The 24449-nt window shown below is 39.4% G+C and overlaps 1 protein-coding gene across 12 annotated transcripts in view; it reads left to right on the top strand.

Moving 5' to 3' along the window:
* The window catches only part of RBMS3 (RNA binding motif single stranded interacting protein 3), a gene marked incomplete at its 3' end in the record, with an annotated part of 743397 nt that overhangs the window by 47996 nt on the left and 670952 nt on the right, over nucleotides 1-24449 (top strand). Inside the window, exon 1 of one of the 12 annotated variants that reach the window (XM_082637568.1) lies at nucleotides 20471-20515. The exons of 10 other annotated variants lie outside the window; for them this stretch is intronic. Of the gene's footprint in view, nucleotides 1-20470; nucleotides 20516-24449 lie in introns of those variants that run through there. One more of the 12 variants, XM_082637567.1, reaches the window with a different exon arrangement.

Genomic DNA, 24449 nt, shown 5'->3' with positions numbered 1-24449 from the left:
GTCGTGTTAGTTTCTGCTGTACAGCAAAGTGAATCAGTTATACAGATACATATATCCACTCTTTTTTAGATTCTTTTCCCATATAGGTCATTACAGAGTATTGAGTAGAGTTTCCTGTGCTATACAGTAGGTCCTTATTAGTTATCTATTTTTTTTTATAGCTCTTTGTTGGAGTATAATTGCTTCACAATACTGTGTTAGTTTCTGTTGTACAACAAAGCGAATCAGCCATACGCATACACATGTCCCCATATCCCCTCCCTCTTGAGCCTCCCTCCCACCCTCCCTATCCCAACCCTCTAGGTCATCGCAAAGCACCAAGCCGATCTTCCTGTGCTATGGTTCTGCTTCCCACCAGCCAACTATTTTACATTTGGTAGTGTGTATATGTCGATGCTACTCTCACTTCACCCCAGCTTCGCCCTCCCACCCCATGTCATCAGATCCATTATCTATGTCTACCTGTTTATTCCTGCCCTACAACTAGGTTCATCAGTACCTTTTTTTTTTGATTCCATATATATATGCATTAGCATTAGGATACAGTATTTGTTTTTCTCTTTCTGACTTCACTCAGTGTGACAGACTCTAGGTCCATCCACCTCACTACAAATAACTCAATTTCATTTCTTTTTGTGGTTGAGTAATATTCCATTGTATATATGCACCGCATCTTCTTTATCCATTCATCTGTTGATGGACACTTAGGTTGGTTCCATGTCCAGGCTATTGTAAATAGTGCTTCAGTGAACATTGTGGTGCATGTCTCTTTTTGACTTATGGTTTTCTCAGGGTATATGCCCAGTAGTGGGATTGCTGGGTCATAGGGTAGCTCTATTTTTATTTTTTTAAGGAACCACCATACCGTTTTCCATAGTGGTTGTATTAATTTACATTCCTACCAACAGTATAGGAGAGTTCTCTTTTCACCACACCCTTTCCAGCATTTATTGCTTCTAGGTTTTTTAATAGTGGCCGTTCTGACCGGCGTGAGGTGATACCTCATTGTAGTTTTGATTTGCATTTCTCTAATAATTAGTGATGTTGAGCATCTTTCTGTGTGCCTCTTGGCCATCTATATGTCTTCCTTGGTGAAATGTCTATTTAGGTCTTCCACCCATTTTTAAACTGGATTGTTTGATTTTTTGATATTGAGCTCCATGAGCTATTTGTATATTTTGGAGGTTAATCCTTTGTTGTTTCATTTGCAATATTTTCTCCCATTCTGAGGGTTGTCTTTTTGTCTTGTTTATGGTTTCCTTTGCTGTGCAAAAGCCTTTAAGTTTAATTAAGTCCCATTTGTTTATTTTTGTTTTTATTTCTGTTACTCTAGGAGGTGGGTTGAAAAAGATCTTGTTGTGGTTTTTGTCAGTGTTTTTCCTATGTTTTCCTCTAAAAGTTTTATAGTGTCTGGTCTTATGTTTAAGTCTTTAATCCATTTTGAGTTTATTTTTGTGTATGGTGTTGGGTAGTGTTCTAATTTCATTCTTTTACATGTAGCTGTCCAGTTTTCCCAGCACCAATTATTGAAGAGGCTGTCTTTTCTCCATTGTATGTTCTTGCCTCCTTTATCATGAATTAGGTGCCCATATGTGCGTGGGTTTATCTCTGGGCATTCTATCCTGTACCATTGATATATATTTCTATTTTTGTGCCAGTACCATACTGTCTTGATTACTGTAGCTTTGTGGTGTAGTTTGAAGTTGGAGAGCCTGATTCCTCCAACTCCATTTTTCTTTCTCAAGATTGCTTTGGCTATTCGAGATCTTTTGTGTTTCCATACGAATTGTAAGAGTTTTTGTTCTAATTCTGTGAAGAGTGCCATTGGTAGTTTGATAGGGATTGCATTGAATCTGTAGATTTTTTTGGATAGTATACTCATTTTCACAATATTGTTCCTTCTAATCCAAGAACACGGTATATTTCTCCATCTGTTTATGTCATCTTTGATTTCTTTCATCGGTGTTTTATAGTTTTCTGAGTACAAGTCTTTCTCCTCCTTAGGCAGGTTTATTCCTAGGTTTTTATTCTTTTTGTTGAAATGGTAGATGGGAGTGTTTCCTTAATTTCTTTTTCTGATTTTTTGTTGTTGGTGTATAGGAATGCCAGAGATTTCTGTGCATTAATTTTGTATCCAGCAACCTTACCAAATTCATTGATTAGTTCTAGTAGTTTACTGGTGGCATCTTTAGGATTCTCTATGTGTAGTATCATGTCATCAGCAAACAGTGCCAGTTTTACTTCTTCCTTTCCAATTTGTATTCCTTTTATTTCTTTTTCTTCTCTGATTGTTGTGGCTAGGACTTCCAAAACTATGTTGAATAAGTGTGGTGAGAGTGGACATCCTTGTCTTATTCCTGATCTTAGTGGAAATGCTTTCAGTTTTTCACCATTGAATATGGTGCTTGTTGTGGGTTTTTCATATTTGGCCTTTATTGTGTTGAGGTAGGTTCCCTCTATGCCTACTTTCTGGAGAGTTTTTTTTATCATAAATGGGTGTTGAATTTTGTCAAAAGCTTTTTCTGCATCTCTTGAGATGATCATATGGTTTTTATTCCTTAATTTGTTAATGTGGTGTATCACCTTGATTGATTTGCATATATTGAAGAATCCTTCATCCCTGGGATAAATCCCACTTGATCACAGTATATGATCCTTTTAATGTGCTGGATTGAATGTGTTGGATTCTGTTTGCTAGTATTTTGTTCAGGATTTTTGCATCTATGTTCATCAGTGATATTGGTCTATAATTTTCTTTTTTTGTGATATCTTTTTTTCTGATTTTGGTATCAGGGTTATGGCAGCTTCGTAGAATGAATTTGGGAGTGTTTCTCCCTCTGCAATTTTTTTGGAAGGGATTGAGAAGTATCAGTGTTAGCTCTTTTCTAAATGTTTGATAGAATTAACTGAAACCATGTGACCCTGGACTTTTGTTTGTTGGAAGATTTTTAATTACGGTTTCAATTTCATTACTTGTGATAGGTCGGTTTATATTTTCTAATTCTTATTGGTACAGTCTTGGAAAATTGTACCTTTCCAAGAATTTGTCCATTTCTTCATGGTTATCCATTTTATTGGCATATAGCTGTTTGTAGTAGTCTCTTATAATCCTTTATATTTCTGCAGTGTCAGTTGTGATTTCTCCTTCTTCATTTCTAATTTTACTGATTTGCATCCTCTCCCTGTTTTCCTTGATGTGTCTGGCTAATGGTTTATCAGTTTTATTTATCTTCTCAAGAACCAGCTTTTAGTTTTATTGATCTTTGCTATTGTTTATTTTGTTTCTATTTCATTTATTTCTGCTCTGATCGTTATGATTTCTTTCCTTCTACTGCCTTTGGCTTTTCTTTGTTCTTCTTTGTCTAGTTGTTTTAAGTGTAGGGTTAGATTGTTTATTTGGGATTTTTCTTGTTTCTTGAGGTGAGATTGAATTGCTATAAACTTCTCTGTTAGAACTGCTTTTGCTGCATCCCATAGGTTTGGGGTCGTCGTGTTTTTGTTGTCATTTGTTTCTATGTATTTTTTTCTTTCTTCTTTGATTTCTTTAGTGATCTCTTGGTTATTTAGTAGTGCCTTGTTTAGCCTCCATGTATTTGTGTTTTTACAGTTTTTTTTCCTGTAACTGATTGCCAATCTCTTAGTGTTGTGGTCAGAAAAGATGCTTGATATGATTTCAATTTTCTTCAATTTTCTGAGGCTTGATTTGTGACCCAAGATGTGATCTATCCTGGAGAATGTTCCATGTGCACTTAAGAAGAAAGTTCCATGTGCACTTAAGAAGAAAGTGTATTCTGCCACTTTTCGGTGGAATGTTGTATAAATATCAATTAGATCTATCTTGTCTATTGTGTCATTTAAAGATTGAGTTTCCTTATTTATTTTCTGTTTCGATGATCTGTCCATTGGGGTGTTAAAGTCCCCTACTATTACTGTGTTACTGTCAATTTCTCCTTTCATGGTTGTTAACCTTTGCCTTATGTATAGAGGTGCTCCTATGTTGCATGCATAAACATTTATAATTGTTATATCCTCTTCCTGGATTGATCCTTTGCATTATGTAGTGTCTCTCCTTATCTCTTGTAACAATCTTTATTTTAAAGTCTATTTTATCTGATATGCGTATTGCTACTCCAGCTTTCTTTTAATTTCCATTTGCATGGTATATCTTTTTCCATATCTTCACTTTCAGTCTGTATGTGTCCCTAGGTTTGAAGTGGGTCTCTTGTAGACAGCATATATATGGGTCTTGGTTTTGTATCCATTCAGCCAGTCCGTGTCTTTTGGTTGGGGGATTTAATCCAGTTACATTCAAAGTTATTATCAATATGTATATTCCTATTATCATTTTCTTAATTGTTTTGTGTTTGTTTTTGTGGGTCTTTCTCTTCTCTTGTGTTTCCTGCTTAGAGAAGTTTCTTTAGCATTTGTTGTAAAGCTGTTTTGGTGGTGCTGAATTCTCTTAGCTTTTGCTTGTCTGAAAAGCTTTTGACTTCTCCATAGAATCTGAATGAGATCCTTGCTGTGTAGAGTATTCTTGGTTGTAGGTTTTTCTCTTTCATCACTTTAAGTATATCCTGCCACTCCCTTCTGGCCTGCAGAGTTTCCCCTGAAAAATCAGCTGATAATCTTATGGGGATTCCTTTGTATGTTATTTTTTGTTTTTCCTTTTCTGCTTTTAATATTTTTTCTTTGAATTTAATTTTTGTTAGTTTGATAAATATGTGTCTTGGTGTGTTTTTCCTAGGGTTTATCTGTATGGGACTCTCTGTGCTTCCTGGACTTGGGTGACTATTTCCTTTCCCATGTTAGGGAAATTTTCAACTGTAATCTCTTCAAATATTTCCTCAGACACTTTCTTTTTTTCGGACCCTTTCTTTTTCTCGCACCCCTATAATTTGAATGTTGGTGCATTTAGTGTTGTCCCAGAGGTCTCTGAGATTGTCCTCAATTCTTTTCATTCTTTTTTCTTTATTCTGCTCCTCGGCAGTTATTTCCACCATTTTGTCTTCCAGCTTACTTATTCATTCTTCTGCCTCAGTTATTTTGTTATTGATTCCTTCTAGTGTATTTTTCATTTCAGCTATTGTTTTGTCATTTCTGTTTGTTTGTTCTTTAGTTCTTCTAGATCTTTGTTACACATTTCTTATATTTTTTCAGTCCATGCCTCCATTCTATTTCCAAGATTCTGGATCATCTTTACTACCACTATTCTGAATTCTTTTTCAGGTAGATTGCTTATTTCCTCTTCATTTATTTGATCTTGTAGATTTTTACCTTGCTCCTTCATCTATGACTTTTTTTTTTGGCCATCTCATCTTTTTTTTTTTTTTTTTTTTGAGTGAGATTGTGTTCCTGTCTTACTGGTTCTTTGACCTGAGGCTTCCAACACTGGAATCTGTAGACTATTGGGTAGAACTGGGTCTTGGTGCTGAGATGAGGACCTCTGTGAGACCTCACTCCTATGAATATTCCCTGGGGTCTGAGGTTCTCTGTTAGTCCAGTGGTTTGGACTCAGAGCTCCCACTGCAGGAGCTTCTGCCCGACCCTGGGCTCACGAACCAAGATCCCACAAGCCTCGTGGGGTGGCAAAAAAAAAAAGAACAATAACAAAGTAAAAAATAAAATTAGACTAGGAAACTAACAGATATGTTAGAAAGAATGTAAAAATAAAAATATAGATGAATCAATAACTGGAAGGTACATGAGTACCACAATATTAAAAAAAGAGAAGGAGGGAAGAGAAAAAAAAGGGGGTGGAGAAAGGCCTTGGCTGTGGAGGGCAGGGCCTAGGCAAGGGCAAGGTTTGGGTGGTGGGCTACCAATGCTCAGGAACCACCGGGCTGTGGGGGGTGGTGCTTACGCTCAAGGAACAGAAGGGGCCCAGGCGTGCCCCCCATCCCTGGTCTCAGAGGGCAGGGGACCTCATCTGGGAGCCCAGGGCTCGAGTGGGTGGGGCAAACACCCTCCTCTCCTCTCCTGCTCCTCTGGTCTGGGGTCTGGGAGGGCCTGTTCCACCTGCCTCTCCTGGTCTACCCAGCCTCCCTCATATGCCTCCAAGGACCCACGCAGCCTGGAGGGGTCTTGGAGGGCAGGGGACTGGCCTGGGAGCTCAGCAGTCTCCCCGTGCCCGAATGGATGGGGCAGTCACCCTCTACTCCTCTCCCACTCCTCCCGAATGGCTCCTCCCACCTGCCTCTCCTGATCTCCCCATCCTCAGGGGCGCAGATCCTCTGTCCTCCACCTCTCCTCCCCCCTCAGTCCCCCTACATCCTACCACTTCACTTTAGGGTTCCTCCCCTCTCCTTGGGTGTCAGAGTCCCCCACCAGCTGCCGGCAGGCGCCCTAAGTGTGGGGGGACACTAATTCGTGTCTTCCCACACCACCATCTTGACTCTGCCTCCCCAGTAGTGGTTTTTAATTACAAGATTGTCCATGATAAAACGTGGAAAAAGAGTTAACAGTGATTTTGCCAGGTACTATGGTTAGTGTTTTATAGAATTTTCTATGGGATACTCCCTTTGTGGAGAGTTCTTCTCCTTCCTTTTCTTCTTTTCTTTTCTTTTCTTTCCTTCCCTTTCCTTTCCTTCCTTCCTTCCCTTCTTTCCTACCTCCTTTCTCCTTTGAGTCAACCAATATTTACTGTATCCCTACCAAGAGCCAGACATACATACAAGGCACCAGGGAAATGAAAAGTTAGAATTTCTAATCTAGTGAAAGTATTTTCTGTTTCTTTGCTTTGAATTTACCCAGAGTTGTCTTTATTTACATATAAACATATAAATTCTAATTAAGCTATAATCATATTGGATACATTACAATACAGTATTTTGGAGACTTTATCAATTAACCTAAGCCTCCACATGCCATAGAGAAAATTAGAAAGTTCATTCTTAAAAAATAAAAGTAAAAGACAACAACAACAACAACTAAAAAAGTTCATCCTTTAACATTCAAATAGATCTGGTGAATATAAGAGGTACATTTTATGAGTAGAAAATCTGAGTCTTGCAATTTCTTGATTGCAGTTCTCTTAAACCACCTAGTCCAAACTAAGGCAGTTGCCTTGTTAATCATTTTTCATATGTGGGGGGGAAAAATGGCCACACTCCAGCTACTGGTCTTTGTATTTCAGGAAATATATCATATAAGGAAACCCCACTCTATGCAAAGGATTTGTAGATAGTTCCTTGGAGTTAATTTTCATGAGCATTAGAAGGTACTTAAACTCCATGCCAGGGAGAAGGTTTATTTATAAATGATTGCCATAAGCTCTTTAGCGACTTTAGTTAAATAGAGTAGCACCTCTTTGCCACTGAATGAGTAGTGTGCAGAATTGTTGGGACCGCTTGGAACTCTGGAGCAGCCCATTGTTTGAAGATTATGTTTTTGATGTTTCTTGCTAAAAGTCATTCATTCATCTAATAAGTATTATTTAAGAGCATACAGTGTGCCAAGATGTAGGCTTGGCATTGCCATGGAGACCATCAAATTCCAGTTTCATTTTTCAGAACCAAGCAGGAGTTGGTGCTGGCAAGTCAAGAAGGACTGAGGCTCAGACTGAATGTCACTCATGAAATATCTGGGTTTGAATATGCAAATGTCATACGTAAATGTCAATGGTGGTCAAAATAACAGATATACAGCTTATATGTATATATAATATATACATAAATTATATATATATAATTTATATATATAAATTATATATATATATAAATTATATATATATAAATTATTTTTCTAAAGAAAAATAGAAATATACTTCAGTTTATTTTTTCATGTAAAGTTGACTTTTGTAATAGGCCTGCGTGACACAATGGAATTTACAGTAATTGCAGAATTATGCACAATTACCATAGTGAACAAATCAAAGCCGTACGCTAGCTCATGTTACTGCCTTGATCTTTTGAATTTTGTGACAGAGCAGTGTTGATCATTCGGTGAACTGGCGACTGGTGTAACTGAAAGTTGGGAAATGCTGAGATTCGAATCTTCTATGTTTTTTCCATTATTCTCATCTTTACATGACCTAAAATGCATGCTTAACTCCAGTATTGAAGTCAAATTAACAACAGAAAGAAACGAAAGTCAGAGGCCACGTGTAACATGTCTGTTATACACTTGGATCCCTTCTTCTTTTCTCTTCTGAAATGTGTCTCTTCTTAGATGAATGAGTTTGAGAGGAAATTTTTAAAATCAGCTATTTAGTATCTCTTAATATCATCCACATCCTGCCTTGGCATTTCCCCCATGGTTTTCATTTAAGCATATTTGCAGTCTCAGACATGAAATAAACTTTTTAAGGCATTTGGCTGTTGGAGGCATTTTGGGAAAATGTGAATGAAGCCAACAAAATGGCACAGCTGGTCAGAGATTCCCCTTGTTCCAACAGGGTTCTGATATAGGGATTGTTTTCTAGGATTTGCCCAGTCTGCTGGAAATACATTCACTGCAAGAAAAATCACTATCTTTAACGATACCTATAGATTTCTTTAAAAAAAATTTTTCTTTTTAAACTCTGGACTTTATTAAGAGGACAGAGAAACTCAGTGGAGTGGGATGATGTAGATGTTACTGTGTGCTGAACTTAAATGCACTCACTTCTATAAAGCAAGTCATGAGCACTGCCTCTACCCTCTCATTGCCTCTGGGGGGACCCAGTTGAGAGGATTAGCCACTGATGCTGAGCAAAGAGGCACAGCGTTTTGTTCTGGTCTGGGTTCTTCTTTTCTTCTTTGGCTTTTTCTTTCTCCCTTTCTATGTGCACTATTCTTGCGAGCTTCTTTTATTTTTTATTTTTATTTTTTTAGAAAATTGAAGCAGTGAGTAACTTTTCAAAGGCTGCATGGCTTGTAAGTGAAAGTTACTAGTAGAATGTTAACCTATTAGTGGGTTTGGAACCAACGGAAGTAGTAGAACTTGTGAGATTGGAACTTAAAATTCTGTTTCCATATTCCATACTTTAAAAAAAGTTATTACTGTTATTTTTTAAGTTTTCTTTTATATTGGAGTATAGTTGATTTACAATGTTGTTTTAGATTCCGGTATAGAGAAAGTGATTCAATTATACATGTACATGTATCTAAAGAATATATACTTGTGAGCTTCTTTTAAAACCTCTTAACTATTTATAGATTATGCACCATTTTGGCTCATATGATTTACAATGGCCTCAAGAGCCAGGTCTTTACATGTAGTTGGTTCTTTTTCAAAGCATTTGGCTTTTGTCTGGAAGGCTCACTCTTATTGCTGTATAACCTGGAGTGGCCACATCTCGGGTTCTGTGCGCTGTATTTTTTTAGCCTTGGGGTGTATTTCCCTTGTGTTGCCGTAGTGGGTGGGTTGTTTGGACAGGAAGAGCGGCTTCCTTGTTCTGTTCTCCCAGCATTGAAGGGCTCCCTGACGTTTCCCATTAAGCCCTCCACCCCCTGAATTACAGTTGAATCATTCCCCTCCTAGAATCTTGCAGAAGTCAACAGCTTTCCCCTCTCTTCATTCTTTTCTTCTCTCCTTTTTCTCCTTTCTCATTCCTTCCTTCTTTTGGTTTTCCTCATCTGCCTGTCTTCCTTCTTTCCTTCTTCTCATTATTTCTTTTGTTTTCTTCTTGTCTCTCTGTTATGATCTTTCTTTTACTTTTATATCTTTTTTGTTATGAAAATGAGATCCCAGCTTATGGAAATTTATCCCACAGATCTGTTTGCACACAGGTGAAAGGTTGCATGCTGGTGATTATGAATGGCAGCATGGTTTGTAATAAGAAAGATTGCAAACAACTCAAAGGTCCATCAGCAGAGGCCACGCTGAGTAAACAATAAATATTCATATAATGAAACATTATGCAACTCTAGGAAAGAATCAGAAGGTGCTCTGTGTATTAATTTGGAAATATCTCCAAGACATTTTGTTAAGTGAAAAAAGCAAAGTGCAGAACAATTTGAATTTTATATTTCCTTTTGTGAAAAGAAGTGGTGGGGAATCAGATTATATTTTTGCTTTTATTGTAACTAGTAAACACACAAAGAAATCTGTATAGGAAACCCAGGAAGCTACTCATAAGTGACAGGGGATGGGTGAGCTGAAGAATAATGGGAGGAGGAATTTCATTGTTATACCTTTTTGTAATTATTAAATTTTAAAAACATGTTAATATATTATCTATTCCAAAAATTAAATCTAAAAATGTAAACCTCAAAAGCCAAAGTAAGATTCAGTTGAAAGAAAACTACTGACCCATTGAGTGCTAAAAATATATATAAAGTATTGCCATGACTGGGACATTTGTCCAAACTCATGGGTGCCCTTCTAGCCTCTTAGTTGCTTATGGCTTGAATCATGTAAAATTGTCATTTTCATAGACAAAAACGCTTTTGAACATTGGCAATTTCATATATTTCAATAGAATATTTATCTTAGTTAAGGCATCAAAAATCTGCCACCAGATTGCCTGCGCTATGATGCCCTTAAAGTATTATTTTATTTCTCTTTTGTGCTCTAGACACCCTTGAAGTCTTAGTTCATTCACTTTGCTGGGCCACCTGGGTAGTACTGTGTGGTGGGGCATTTCTCTCTGGAATTACCTTTCCATCCAAGCTTTATGAACTTTGTGCACAGCTGTAGGTTAAGCCCTCATGATCTACCACTGGGATTATAGCCTTCTTCTGAAAAGTCACTCTGAATTCCAGGCTTTCCTTGCAGGTCTAACGTTCTCACTGCCACCAAATTTATCTTCCTACAAGGCAGTTTGGATCATGTTTCTCCTGAGTAAATTTATCCTGTGTTAATCAGGGTTCTCTGGAGAAATAGAACCAATAGTATATATAGAGAGAGACATAAGAGGAAGTTTATTACAGGAATTAGCTCAAGCAGTTTTGGAGGCCTAGAAGTCCTGGAGATACAGGAAAGCCTGTGGTATGATTCAGTCCTAATCCAAAAGCCTGAGAATCAGGGAAGCCCATGATGTAATTCCCAGTCAGAGTTCCAAAGACCTGTGATGGAGTCGGGGGAGAGACATGTAGGTCAAGTAGAGAAAGAGAGAATTCACCCTTTTCCACCTTTTTGCTCTATTCAGGCCCTCAAAGGATGGAATTATATCCACCTGCATTGGTGAGGTTGGATCTTCTTTACTCAGTCCACTGAGTCAAATGCTAACCTCTTCTAGAAACATCTGCACAGACACACCAAGAAATAACCTTTTACCAGCTCTCTGGGCATCCTTTCCTCCACGTAACTTGACCTATAACAGTAACCATCACAGATCCCATCTCTCTTCACTGCTTATAGGCTAAATACGGACTGAACTCCTTAGCAAGGCATGTCATTCACCTCCAGTCACTGAGTTTTTTTCACAAACACCCTATACCTGTTCTTTGCCCAAATTGCCCTCCCCTGTAGGTCATGGCTTTGAGAATTACATTGTTTACCAAGAAGAACCTTCTTCAACCTCCGTACCTTTCAGACATCTCATTACCAAGTAAAGTTTCCACACAAGTAAGTCTTTTCTCTGTAGCTCTGACCCCAGCCATCCAAAATTAATTTTCTCCTATTTATGTTTCCATGGTCCCGTATACCTACTCCTATTTTTTTTTTTTTTTTTTTTTTTTTTGCGGTACACGGGCCTCTCACTGTTGTGGCCTCTCCCGTTGCGGAGCACAGGCTCCGGATGCACAGGCTCAGCGGCCATGGCTCACGGGCCCAGCCGCTCCGCGGCATATGGGATCCTCCCAGACCGGGGCACGAACCCGTATCCCCTGCATCGGCAGGCGGACTCTCAACCACTGCGCCACCAGGGAGGCCCCCCTACTCCTATTTTAAAGGTACTTATTATAGTGTATTCCAGATATTTGTTTATGTGACTGTCCTGCTACCAACTAGTGAGCACTTGACATCAGAAACCCAGGTCCTGGTCACCCTGTACTCACTCTCCTTAGCCCAGTGTCTGGGCTACAGTAAGTCTACAGTAGTTTTATGCTTAGTAAATATTGTCATATTTAGCAATGCTTCAGTCTTACTCTTGGACTCCTTTTCTATATGGAAGAAGGTTTTTATAAATCTTTTTTAAAAAGATGGGAGACTAATGTTCAAGAAGATCTTGAGAGTGGGGAAAGAAGTGCTTATCCATTATGACCTGAAAGTTGAAAGTCTAAAGCAAACTCTCCAATTTCTTTACTATTTGCAATAAGGTTAAGATTTAGTCTTGAATGTAGTCTACACGTTCTCTTTGATCATCTCCTTTGCTTCATATTTGTGTTGATTTTGATGATGATGAAAGCAATAGACTCACATGAGTTGAGTCTTTTTTTTTAGTTATGCCTTTATGTTAATTGATCTTTTCTGTAGTTTTGAAGGCCTGTGCTCATATTTAATTGTAAAAATTCAGGCTATCTCAAGACCATAGACAGAATTGTGTGTTCTCCAAAGAATAAATCTAAAACTTTGGAGTGGAGGATAAATGAGAGGTTTTGTTCCTCCTACTTCTCCCCCTCCTCCTTTTCCTTCCCTTTCTGTTTACTTAATATTATTTCTATTTTTATTATTTCCTCTAATCTGGAAAAATAATAGCCTGTTAGCTTAGACTATCTAAGTGGGACTTTTACCTTTGTTGAAAAATATTAAATTATCCCAGTGGAGTAAATACTCGTCCTGGGATGTGAATTCTTTGTTGGTGTGTGAGTACTGTTGATCACACAGATATTGGGTTGGCCAGAAAGTTTTTTCAGTTTTAAGTAAAAATAAAAGACATTTTTCATTTTCACCAAGAACTTTATGAACAACGTATTCACTAACCGAACAAACTTTTTGGCCAACCCAATATATTACTAACCGGTACTCGGGGTTGGAGAGTTTTATCACAAGAGGGTGTTCTAGTCATTGTATCTTTATCTCACCTGAGGATTGGGCTCCCTGTTTTGTAGCTGATAATAAAAGCTAATATTTATGTGTGTAACTCACTATTGCCTTTTCAGTTAATCAAAATTAGCACCAAAGAACTATCATTCATCACTTTGGAGTGTTTTTTAGAGTATGAGAGAAAGCAATATTAGTCCCTGAATCTTGATTCTTGGGTGCTTTCCTTCTTCTTTTATCAATAAATGATTATTCATGAACAAAGAAAGAAAAGAGAATGGCATCGTTCTGTAGTGTGCTCACTTAGTGGGACCTACTCTGATCTCGTCTGTTATAGCATCAGTATGGCTTGCCCATGGCCCCTTATACTGCAATCACCCTTCAACTGTTTTCAGAGTGCCTCTCCAGTTAAACAGTGAGCACATTCAAATGGTTTCATTGTACTATAAAATCTTTGGCTTACTGGACGTAAGATTTTTTTAATTAGCAAATTTTCTATTGAACCCAGGAGTATATGAGAGCGGGCATGACTTTGACTGTTGAAATGAAAAGTCTCTAAGAACAGTGAGATCGTGATTGTTAGAAGTGGTTACTGTGATTTGTTAGAAGTGTTTACTGTAAATGTGAATAAGTGGAAATGAAAACTGAAAGCTTGCAAGATTAACACAAAATGGATATTTGGTATTATTCACTTCTTTTTAAATTCCATCATCCCCTACCACCCAATTCTTCACCCCAGAATTAGGGTGACCTGTTGCTTTCCACAGATTCCATGCAATAGGTAGATGACTTAAGAACTCTGGGATCTGTCTTCCTTTCCCCCAACCTCTAGGTAAGTGTTTTGGCAGCTAATGCCACCAGTATGTTAACGGCCTAGAAAGTAATCTCTCCTTCCTTCACTTGTTAGCATCTCTATCCTTCTAGTCTCAGTTCGGGTCTCCCGTGCTCCTACAAGCCTTCCCTGCCCTCTTTGGTTTGGTCAGACTCTCCTGTGTGGTGTTCAGAGCACCACTTCCTTCCTAACACTTGTCACAACTTCAAGTTCACAACTTCAAGTTCACATTCGTTTACATGATTATATGATTCCTCACTAGTCTAAAACCTGTGAAGCTGAGGACAGTGTTCGACTTTCTATTGTATCATTAGTCCCTAGTCTAGGGCTTTACACATAATAGGTGTTTAATCAATTTTTATTAATTTCCTGAAATTTAAACCAAAAGCATTTCTTTACTCTGAAAAGTAAACTAATGTTTTCAATGCCAGTTTGTAGGTAATATAGGTATTTTTAAAAAATTTATTTTATTGAAGTATAGTTAATTTATAATGTTGTGTTAATTTCTGCTGTACAGCAAAGTGATTCTGTTATTCATATGTATATTCTTTTTCATATTCTTTTCCACTATGGTTTATCGTGGGATATTGAATATAGTTCCCTATGCTATACAGTAGGACCTTGTTGTTTAGCCATTCTAGGTATTCCGGGTTTTTAATTCCACAACATATTATCTCTTTTCTCTCTATAATAAAATTAATATTTCTCCATGTTTTTGAAGGTAACCCTACATCCACATCTTCATGAACCAATTACCAGTGTAAGCATATGGACTTTAAAATGTATATACAATCCTCCAGAGCTCATGGTGTAATTAAAATTTGGAAGGGCAGGTGGCTGAGAGGTTTCAGTAATTTATTGTGTTGCTCTAAGATCAGAATCGAAAATTTTAAAATCACAGCAGATTCTATACTTAGCTTGTGTCTAACACATATACAATGAAAGCCACAGAATTAGTTCCCCAGCAAGAGGATTTAGCGAAAGATTTAGAATGAAACTGAAAGAAATAATTTATTGAGTTGAATCATAGAAGAGCATCATAGAAAAAGTGGATAAAGGGTAGAGAATCTCTTAGTCTCTGTACTTCGTTTGGCCAGAGGTCACTTCAGAGAGTTAAACAGGTAGATTTATCATTGTCTCAATTCACTCATTCAAAGAAAATCGAGTGCTTCAGTGTGCCGAGCTCCAAGCCAGACAAGATGCCTAATTAACCAGACCCAGCATCTCAGTGGAAAGCTGGCCTTCTACTCCCTGATGGAATTTTAAAATTTTGTTCCTGACCTAAAAAGACCATGATCAAATCTGGGAACTTGAACCCCTTCTCACATTCCCAGAATGCTGTAGAAGTGTGTTCATTCCTCCAACTTCCAGAACCATCTGTCCCATGTAACCCTTCTGATCTTTGTGAAATTTAGCTAGCCCTCTATGACATTACTAGGCTCAGTTGCCAGGATAGACTAGGTCTTCAGAGCTCTATATCTGCATAATAGACATCAGTGTTTGAACAAAGCACAGACTCAACACTTGAAACTGTTACTTCAGGCTCCAAATACCTGAAGTTCAAATACACCACAATGTGGTATTTTGGTCTCTATTTCTCCATGGTAGAAACCTGCCTTCCTGGATTCTCCTGGTCCTGTTTTAAGAGTGGGTGTTTGTTTATAGGTGCCAGCCGGGGTTTATCGTTCCAGCTATATGTGTCACTCAACAGCTTCTGCCTTCCACCACCCCTGTACTGGATACACTTTGGAATAAGTCCTACTTAATAAGTGCTATTTTAAACTAAACGACTTTATCTAATTTATGAAATCATTTGGGCTGGAAGAGACCTTGAGTGAAACACATAGCTCATCTCCTTTCTGAGAAGAGCTGGATAGATTTTTATTGTTCATGAAATCCATTCTGGGTGGGTATCTATTCTCAGCCTTCATTGTCTCCAGTGTAATAATCCCACAGCCTCCTTGGCTATCTTCCCTATTGCTGAACTAGCCTTGCTTATTAATCCTGTAATGATACCTTCTGTCGTGTAAATATTGCAGCTGTGCTGAAGTTTCCCTTGATAACTTTGTCCTCCCTGCCCACCCTGTGGAATGCTTCTAGAAGGAGGGTAACTACGGGAGCAAACAGCACCAAATGCTGTGTTATGCAGCCTTGTCCTGAGCCTGCTAGGATGGTGCTGTCAGTCCTTGGAAAATTAAGCTATTAAATCTGCCGCCCAGGGTGGTGATGGAACTGGTAGTGCCACTGGCATGAAATTACTTCGCAGATGTGTGAAGTTCACAGCCAGTAATGTTCCTCCCTACCTAAGTGTTCTAACTGTAGCATTACATTAACACAATGATTTAGCGGCTATCCTGGCATGCTTGTGGTAGTGTTGGGACAAGGACATTGGCTGGACAGGCCCTAGGAGAGTGTGGCTCAGGAATTGTCCCAGAAAAGAACTGGCTATGGAGACTGGATAAGGAGCTTCCTCACCCATTTTTTCACCCACCTGTGCTACCCAGCATTGGCACCGTACCCACATCTCCTTGATTTCGTTTTACCATTTCTGAGCTCCCATCACCCAGGTCCTGGTTGCTTTGCTTCTGCTGGCCAGCATTTGGGACTTTCTTTAGAGTGCTGCCTTTGGGCTGCTGAAAAGCTGAGGTGCCTAAGGGTTCATGTCCTCCCTGATGTGTATGAAAGCCCAGCTCCCTCGCTTTTAGTTGGGACAAGCCCTAACATGCAGCCTGCAGTCCTTAGGTCTTCAGTGAGATCAAACTGAAGTTACCCCTTGTAGCATTTCACCTTGCTTGGTTTCTTTTCCTTCCCTGGCAGGTTTCCCCCACTCCCTTTCCACTTTATCCTGGGAACACTTCTTCAGTAAATCGTGCCCATCCTCGTCTTGGATTTTGCTCCCGCGAACCAGGCTCAAGTTGTTGCTCTGTCATCCACTGAGAATGGGAATTCAGGCTTTTCCACCTCGTGTGGTAAATGAGCTGATTTCCATGCATGCTTTTTCATAACAAACCCATCTGATCCTGCCCACGGAAATCACAAGTTTTTTCCAAGATTGAAAGGGGCTTGTCCATAATATTGCTTTTCATTTTTTGAAATAGCAAAGCTTACTTGGTATTCAAACCCATAGTGGGTCCCCTTTCCTGGAGTTCTCCTCAAGTGCTGCATCTCTCGTGCTCCTTTTGAAAGCAGCTCGTCCACCTATTAGAGCACAAGCCACGTGCTGCCTCCAACTACAAGATTTGTCCTCAAACTCGACTGTGAATTCCTAGGGGGTACCAGCTTGTCAGAACCCATGACAAGCAACTCATACATATGGTGTCTTCTACTCCAAAGCTGCCCAATAGTTGTTTGTTGCCTTCTACTGATGAAAGGACTTAAGTGTATCCATACTGATGGTAAAGTCCCCATGGCTGGGTCACTGATTTGCCACTTTTGCTTCAGTTTACTTAGCTCAGCTCCTGCAACACTGTCTGACTTATCTCTTCTAAGTCCAATAAAATTTTATATCCCCAATAAATAAATATCAGAATATCAAGGGTCAATGGCAAGGTAGGAAGAAGTGATGCATTTGGGGACAAAACAACAAGAACCAGTCATGATCATTCACTCACCTCCTTTGCTCTTTCCTGTGGGTCTTTATCCACAAATAGAACTTTTTTTTTCAGCCTATTCTCCTCTCTCTCTCTCTCAAATACTTTAGGAATATTATTAACTGAGAAACATGCTTTATCTTAGAAATGAGTATCTTTCTGAGAACGAGAGCTGACCTGACTGCAGTGTTGAATTAGCCTGGAGGCACCAAGGATAGCTTGTCTGTTCATGAATGTTCCAGAAGTTTTTGCTGCAACTGAGAACAACACATTCATTGTGGTGTCAGTCTCCTTCTGTTCTCAACTCTTCAAACATCTCCTACTGTTCTCTACTCCCTAACCCTAACCCTAGCCCTATCTGAAACAGCCAGTTAACCACCCTCCTTCTATGTGTGTCTTGCACACAGTTGGAGCTCCATAAATATTTTTCAAATTAATATTGAATAAAGCAAGGAGCAAACGAACTTGGGACTGTATTTCTTGTAAGCACAAAAAGCTATTTTCAGAACCCATAATTGATAACACTGAAAAATAAATAAGGAGGTTGTATTTACGTTGCATGTTCTTGCAATCATTAGCAGGCTGACACTGAAATGAGAATTCAAAGTATAATTAAATCATGACATTATTCTAGGATGACTTCATACCCTTGCTGTAGACTAGCACATGATTTTGCTTGTTATTATTTTCTCAGCTACTCTTTTAAATATGAAAAAAATTCAGTAACAGAAAATAAATATTGAAAAATTTTAGTAGCAGGAAAACCTAACCTTTTACTCAGTGACTATGTATTTTTTTCATTTGGTTGATATCCTATTAAATTTGTATATGTGTATGAATATGAAGTCTATGTGTATAGTAATATTTACATATGCTGCTTTTATATCAGAGAGAGATTAAGGAAAATGGTCTTGGTAAATATGGTCTAAAATTGCAACTTGGACTATCTTCAATCTCTTGTCTGCCCCTTTCATGGCATGATACTACCTGGTAGATTCTGTCCCTTATTCTTATGACCAAAGGTGAGATAGTCCGTGGCCACTGGCATCCAGGATGCTCTCAAGGTTTTCTGCCCAGGTGGAAATCAACACATGTAACATTCAGTGCTGAGGAGGTGGTCTAAAGTCACGGGGCTACATAAAAAACGTTCATTTGAAAATTCCACCACATGAACCCATTCTTCTTGAACTCTAGACCATATTGGATAGAGAGAAATCAAAACAAAACAAAATGACTTTCAATCTGTTGGATAATTGACTAGCTGTGTCTCCTCTGGGTCACTGTAGAATAAGAGCAGAGATGCAATGTTGTCTATGTTATTTTAGTATGACTAGGTTAAGATCTTTGATAGTCTGACAACCCCGTCTAGTCTTCATTTGTGTGAGGAAATACAGTAAAAGAGTAGTTACGAGGTCAGTGCTTCAGGAATCAGAGGGACTCAGGTTTGCTCTTAGCCTGATGGCCTTAGGCAAGTTGTATAGTTTATGGGGTTTTTTTTTCCCCCTCATCTGTGCAATGGCTCTGCATTAGAGAGTTGATATAAGAATGAAAAAAAAATTGTGTCCAAATTTCTTAGCTTAGTACCTGACACCTAGCAAATGCTTATTAGTGGAACTAGTTCATGATATTAATAGTAGAGTCCTAGTTGTCATCTTTTTGTTTTTATTATACATGATTAAGCTTTTTACAATTCTTGTTTGCAATACAAATATAACTTAGTGTTTTTAGTTCATATCCAGATTGAGCGTAAATGTGTCTTCAAGAATATGAGGAAATTAGGAGGCTAGTCTGCTTAAATTACTTTCTACACTTGATCTTAGCCAAAAGGGCAAGAAGCGATGCTTGAATTACTTTCTATTCCCAATTTTGATTACATACACTCTTAAAGTAATCTTTTGCATTATTTAATAGTTTGTTTTTTCCCATCATACGAGAATGTTTGTAAAGTCCCTTATGTCTCTATATTTTTAAGAAAAAGTGGTCTGTTTTTATATCCAGTTTAATAGCTTTTTTGTTTTGCAGCTGTGAGGCAGTAAATGATAAATCAAAAACTAATATTTCCAACTACCTCAAAAAATTAAAGTCTGTGACAGACTAAATATGGGCTCAATGAGGCTTATGGATGATTTGTTCTAATTAGATATAAGGTAAATGTTCCTGCAATTGTGACTTTTATTAAAGTCAGAACATGTGGTTGTTCTGGCTTTCCCACATTGCCCCTTTAAAAAATCATTTGAAAATATTTGGGGTCTGCTGCTGCTGAGACAATATGGCTTGGCAGTGTGTTGGTAACTTAATAAGCTTGCCACATTTGTCATGCAGAAACTGTTCTTTATATGCAAAGCTGTCAGATTGAGTATATAAGTCTTCTTCGCATGAAATAATATGATAAAACTCCAGTATCAAATTGAATGCTGTACTAGCATTTGGAATCTTTCATGCATAGGGTGAAATTGTTTTACAATGGAAGCATTGTTTGATGACAAATACTCTTTTTGTAACATTCATCAGTTATGTTTTAATAGCAGGCATTATCCTCCTGACTGTAGGTCCGCCTTTCTTGCTGTTAACATACTGGAGAGTGAGTCGGCTTCTAAGTTATGTTTGGCATTTTTTAAAGGGTTCATGGCTGCAGTGAGACTCCACTATGGGTGTCGTAGGTGTTTTCATTCTTCCTTTTCTGCCAGGTTTGTGATAGAGCCGACAGTATTTTCCTCCTTCCTGGTTTTGATTTAATTCCCTACGAGAATGCTTACTAATATAATATTTCAAGGCTCAGCTCCCCACAGTGGAAAATGTGGGATACACACCTATAAGGCATGTGGGCATGAAGAGCAGGAGAATCGGTTAGCAGAAATTGTGGACACAGCCCATGGGGCAAATTCTAGAAAGTCAGGCTTTTGCTTTTTGTTCAGTGGTGGACGTCCTCAGAGAACTGGCCCACCCATGTCAGTTTCAAGGGGCTGGAAGGGAAAGAAATGGCTCCAGATACACACACAGCAAATGTGTTTCAAGCAGCTCTTTGCCAAGCAAGTTCCTGTTACAGGGTGGCCCCGAGCCAAAGCTCTTCCAAGCACTCCAGGGCTACTTCATGTATTTGGTATGTGGGAGAAACTCGTAACTCTGGGACTGCCCATTGTACAGCGCCTGTCACGTCTGAAGTGTGAGCATTCCAAAGCCCCAGTGGGGCAGTCACCAACCCAGAGATCGACAGAGAGATGCGTTTTCACCAGGAAGGGTTTAACTGAAGGTAGATTAGACCAGAAAGCCCTGAAGTTCTCTCTCTGTCTCTCCCCCTCTCCCCCTCTCCCCCTCTCCCCCTCCCTCTCCCTCTCTCTCTCTCTCCTTCTCTCCCTCCCTCTCTCTCTCTCCCTCCCCCTCCCTCTCTCTCTCTTTCTCCTTCTCTCTCTCTCCCTCCCTCTCCCTCTCTCTCTCTTCCTCCCCCTCCCTCTCTCTCTCTTTCTCCTTCTCTCTCTCCCTCCCTCTCTCCCTCCCTCTCCCTCCCTCTCTCTCTCTCCCTCTCTCCCTCCCTCCCTCTCTCCCTCTCTTCCTCTCTCTCTCTCCTTCTCTTCCTCCCTCTCTCTCTCCCTCCCCCTCCCTCTCTCTCTCTTTCTCCTTCTCTCTCTCCCTCCCTCTCTCTCCCTCTCTCTCTCTCCTTCTCTCCCTCCCTCTCTCTCTCCCTCCCCCTCCCTCTCTCTCTCTTTCTCCTTCTCTCTCTCCCTCCCTCTCTCTCCCTCTCTCTCTCTCCTTCTCTCCCTGCCTCTCTCTCTCCCTCCCCCTCCCTCTCTCTCTTTCTCCTTCTCTCTCTCCCTTCCTCTCTCTCTCCCTCCCTCTCCCTCCCTCTCTCTCCCTCCCCCTCCCTCTCTCTCTCTTTCTCCTTCTCTCTCTCCCTCCCTCTCTCTCTCCCTCCCTCTCTCTCCCTCCCCCTCCCTCTCTCTCTCTTTCTCCTTCTCTCTCTCCCTCCCTCTCTCTCTCCCTCCCTCTCTCTCCCCCTCTCCCCCTCTCTCTCTCTCCCTCTCTCTCTCTCCCCCCTCCCTCTCTCTCTCCCTCCCCCTTCCTTTCTCCCTTCCTCTAACTCCTCCCTCCCTGTCTTTGATTTTGTGTTTTCTTTTTGAAGGGAGCTGTTTTCTAAACGTATGAAAAATGATTATAAAATATTCATGGACATTCTCAGTCCTGTGTTGGCCAACCTGAATTTTTCAGCTGATCAGGCTTTCTGGTTTTTCTTAACAAAGGAAAACCAGCTCTTTGCAGCCCATCACTTCACAGTGAAGCCTCCATCTGGAATGAATTCGGCGTCTTTAACAAATATGTGTTCTCTATTCAAAAACCATCTAAAAATAGTGCTCCAACAAGTAGGAAAAAATATTTTGACATTTTCTTCATGTCTTGTGGGGTAAGCACAGTTGGAAACAGGCTTTCTGTTAATTTTCACAGGCTTAAGAGTTGATGTACTTTTGTGTACAACTTATTCTGCTCAAGGATGCTTTCTGATCTGAAGTATTATATAGTAAGTATGTTTGTTATCAGGGCCCCACTTATGTTACCGTAAGTCAACCTTCACATAAAACTCTAATTCAAGGAGTGAAAATGATCAATCGAGGCCTGCTGACCTATGCCAATGCTGACTTTTCTTACGTAGTTTTACATGAAGAACTACACAGCCAGCCTGTAAGGTTCTGTTCACAGCCTGATCTGCAAACAATCCTGGATGGCACTGACTTCGGTCCCAAACCAAAGGATTGCCTTCTAGGAGAGCTGAGCCCTTGTAAGAACAATAACCACACCTCTAATTTAGTAATTGACTACCACAAGTTAGGTTCACAAAAGGAACTTTATATCTTCTCATTTAATCCTATAAAGATTAAATTATAGGATTAGTATATCCGAGTAATCAGTTACTCTAACTTGAGAAAACGGAAACTCAGAAAGTTTAGCAAATTACCAAAGGTAAACTGGCTGATAAATACTAACAGACATTCAAACCCAGGCTGGACACCTTCTACTTTGCCTTTGTGTTCACCCTTAGAAGAGGAAAAAATGGCAAAATCTTGATCTTTTTGGTCAAATTCATATTTAAATAATTTGAAAAAAATGAAGCTCAAATTCTGTGTACCTTCTTTTTCCAAGCCTTCTAGTACTATTTGGTGTTTTAATGTACAGAGTTTCAGAAAAATCTGAAACTGTTTTTAAAAAATGCTATCACAATAGTTTCATGGCAACATGCTTAAAATTCTAAAATTAACCCTGGAACAATAGTATAGATAATATCTTTGATTATTCTTAACCCCCCATACCTATCCTTTTCGTTATTCTGTGGAGATGATTAAGGAAAATACTTCAATCTAAAGTTGATAGACATTTACAGAGGTGTTTATAAATTAATGAAACCATTGTTATCTCAGGATTAACTTCTAGCAATCCAGCATATGATTTTAGGAATATCTGATAAAAAATGTTGAAAACTTCTCCCAGATGATCAACATTATTTCTTAGAGAAACGGTTGCTGCGAGGCCCAAGTTATCCATAGTCTTTAGGGACACGCTAGGGAAAATTCTGTTTCAGATTTCCACATGTGTTCTGATGTCATATGTAGCTGCACAGAACCAAGGACTGATGTGATGTTAAAACCACGTTATAAACCTAGGACACAATTACGAAATGACCTCTCAACACTGCTTGTCTCTACTGATGCTTTGTGTTCCAAGGAGCATAGTTAAGGGACAGGTCTGGCAAGACTGACCTTTCCAAATTACGTTTATGGTACAAAATAGTATCTGGTCATTGTGCTTTAGGAAAGAGCAAGCAATTTGAAAAAACAAATAGCTCCAGTGACAGCTGGTGTCCCAGGTTAGAATGGTGCACGTGGAGGGAACTTAGTTCTTCTGCTCTGGCCTTCCCATTTTTTAGATGAGAAGACTGAGGCTAACAGTATGAAGTGACAGGCCCAAGACCTAAGGCCAGTTTACAATGGACAGAGTGGAACAAAATCCATGTGCATGGTCTGTGTTCTTTTTCTTTGAGTCCTGATTGGCCCTCCTTAGGCTTTTTTGAACAATCTTTACATCTATTTTGTCTTTCGTTTGCATTCACTTTTATGGTCCAGCTATAAAATATCAATTCCAGCATCTTAAATATCATAAATAAGGCTTAGCACATTTTAAACTTCATCTGTGAGTTATATAAAAGCAAATAAAATGTTTGGTATTCTGCAGATTGACATCGACTGAGGCACAAAAAAAGAGTAATTGGCTTGCCTTCCACCCAACAATATGTCCTTTGTAAACTAGAAGATAATCTTTCCTATAAAGGTTTAGAGTGGTGGTTCTCAAAGTGTGGTCCCTGGACCAGAAGCTTCAGCATCACCCTGGGAACTGGTTAGAAAAGCAAATTCTCAGACTCCTCCTCAGACCTACTGAATCAGGAAGTGTTGTGGGGGGCCCGACAACCTGTTTTAAAAGGTCTCCAGGTAATGCTTATGCAGCTTAATGTTTAAAAACTACTGGTCTACTTATTCAGGTTATACAGGTCTAACTTCCTTCCTTCCTTCCTTCCTACCTTCTTGCCTTCTTCCCTTCCTTCCTTTTTTACTTCTTTTCTCCCTCCCTCCTTCCCTCCCTTCCTTTTCTCTTTCTTATTACATAAGTACTTTAGTTTTCATTTTTTCATAAATTACTACCTTTTAAATCTAGAGTTATTAAGCAACCACCATATCAGCCATTATTCTGGACTTCCAGTGCAGTTTAGAGCCAGTTTTATCACCTCTTTGTGGATAAGTGGACCAGCATTATCAATTTCAATACGATTCTTGGCCAGTGTTTCCCTTGCAAATTTCAAATGATTGTGTCTCTGCCATGCTTGTTGCTAGCTGGCATCTCTTTTGACAAGCTCCCCTGCGAGGCCAGCCATTGCAAGCTCGGAGACTCCGAGCTCCTCTCTCTCTTGTTGCCCTCTCATTCTGCCTGAGACCCCTCCCGGGCAGGAGTGTGGAGTGGGGTTAGTTGGTTGGGAACACCTGCTTTCTCTAGAGCCTAGGCCATAATTCTTCTGGAGATGAGTAGGGAAGCCTCATTCCTCTAGCTCTAGACCTGGATTCCCTTTTTGCCAACCCTAGATTCACTTCATTATCTCTGTCTGGCAGAAGTCAAGACTAAGACAAATGGCATTTGCAAATGAAGCCATC

This window comes from Mesoplodon mirus (assembly GCF_964341445.2).
Source record: "Mesoplodon mirus genome assembly, chromosome: 12".
NCBI classification, from domain to species: Eukaryota; Metazoa; Chordata; class Mammalia; order Artiodactyla; family Ziphiidae; genus Mesoplodon; species Mesoplodon mirus.
Note: the sequence above shows the minus strand (reverse complement) of the source record. Positions and strands in the feature narration are given on the sequence as shown.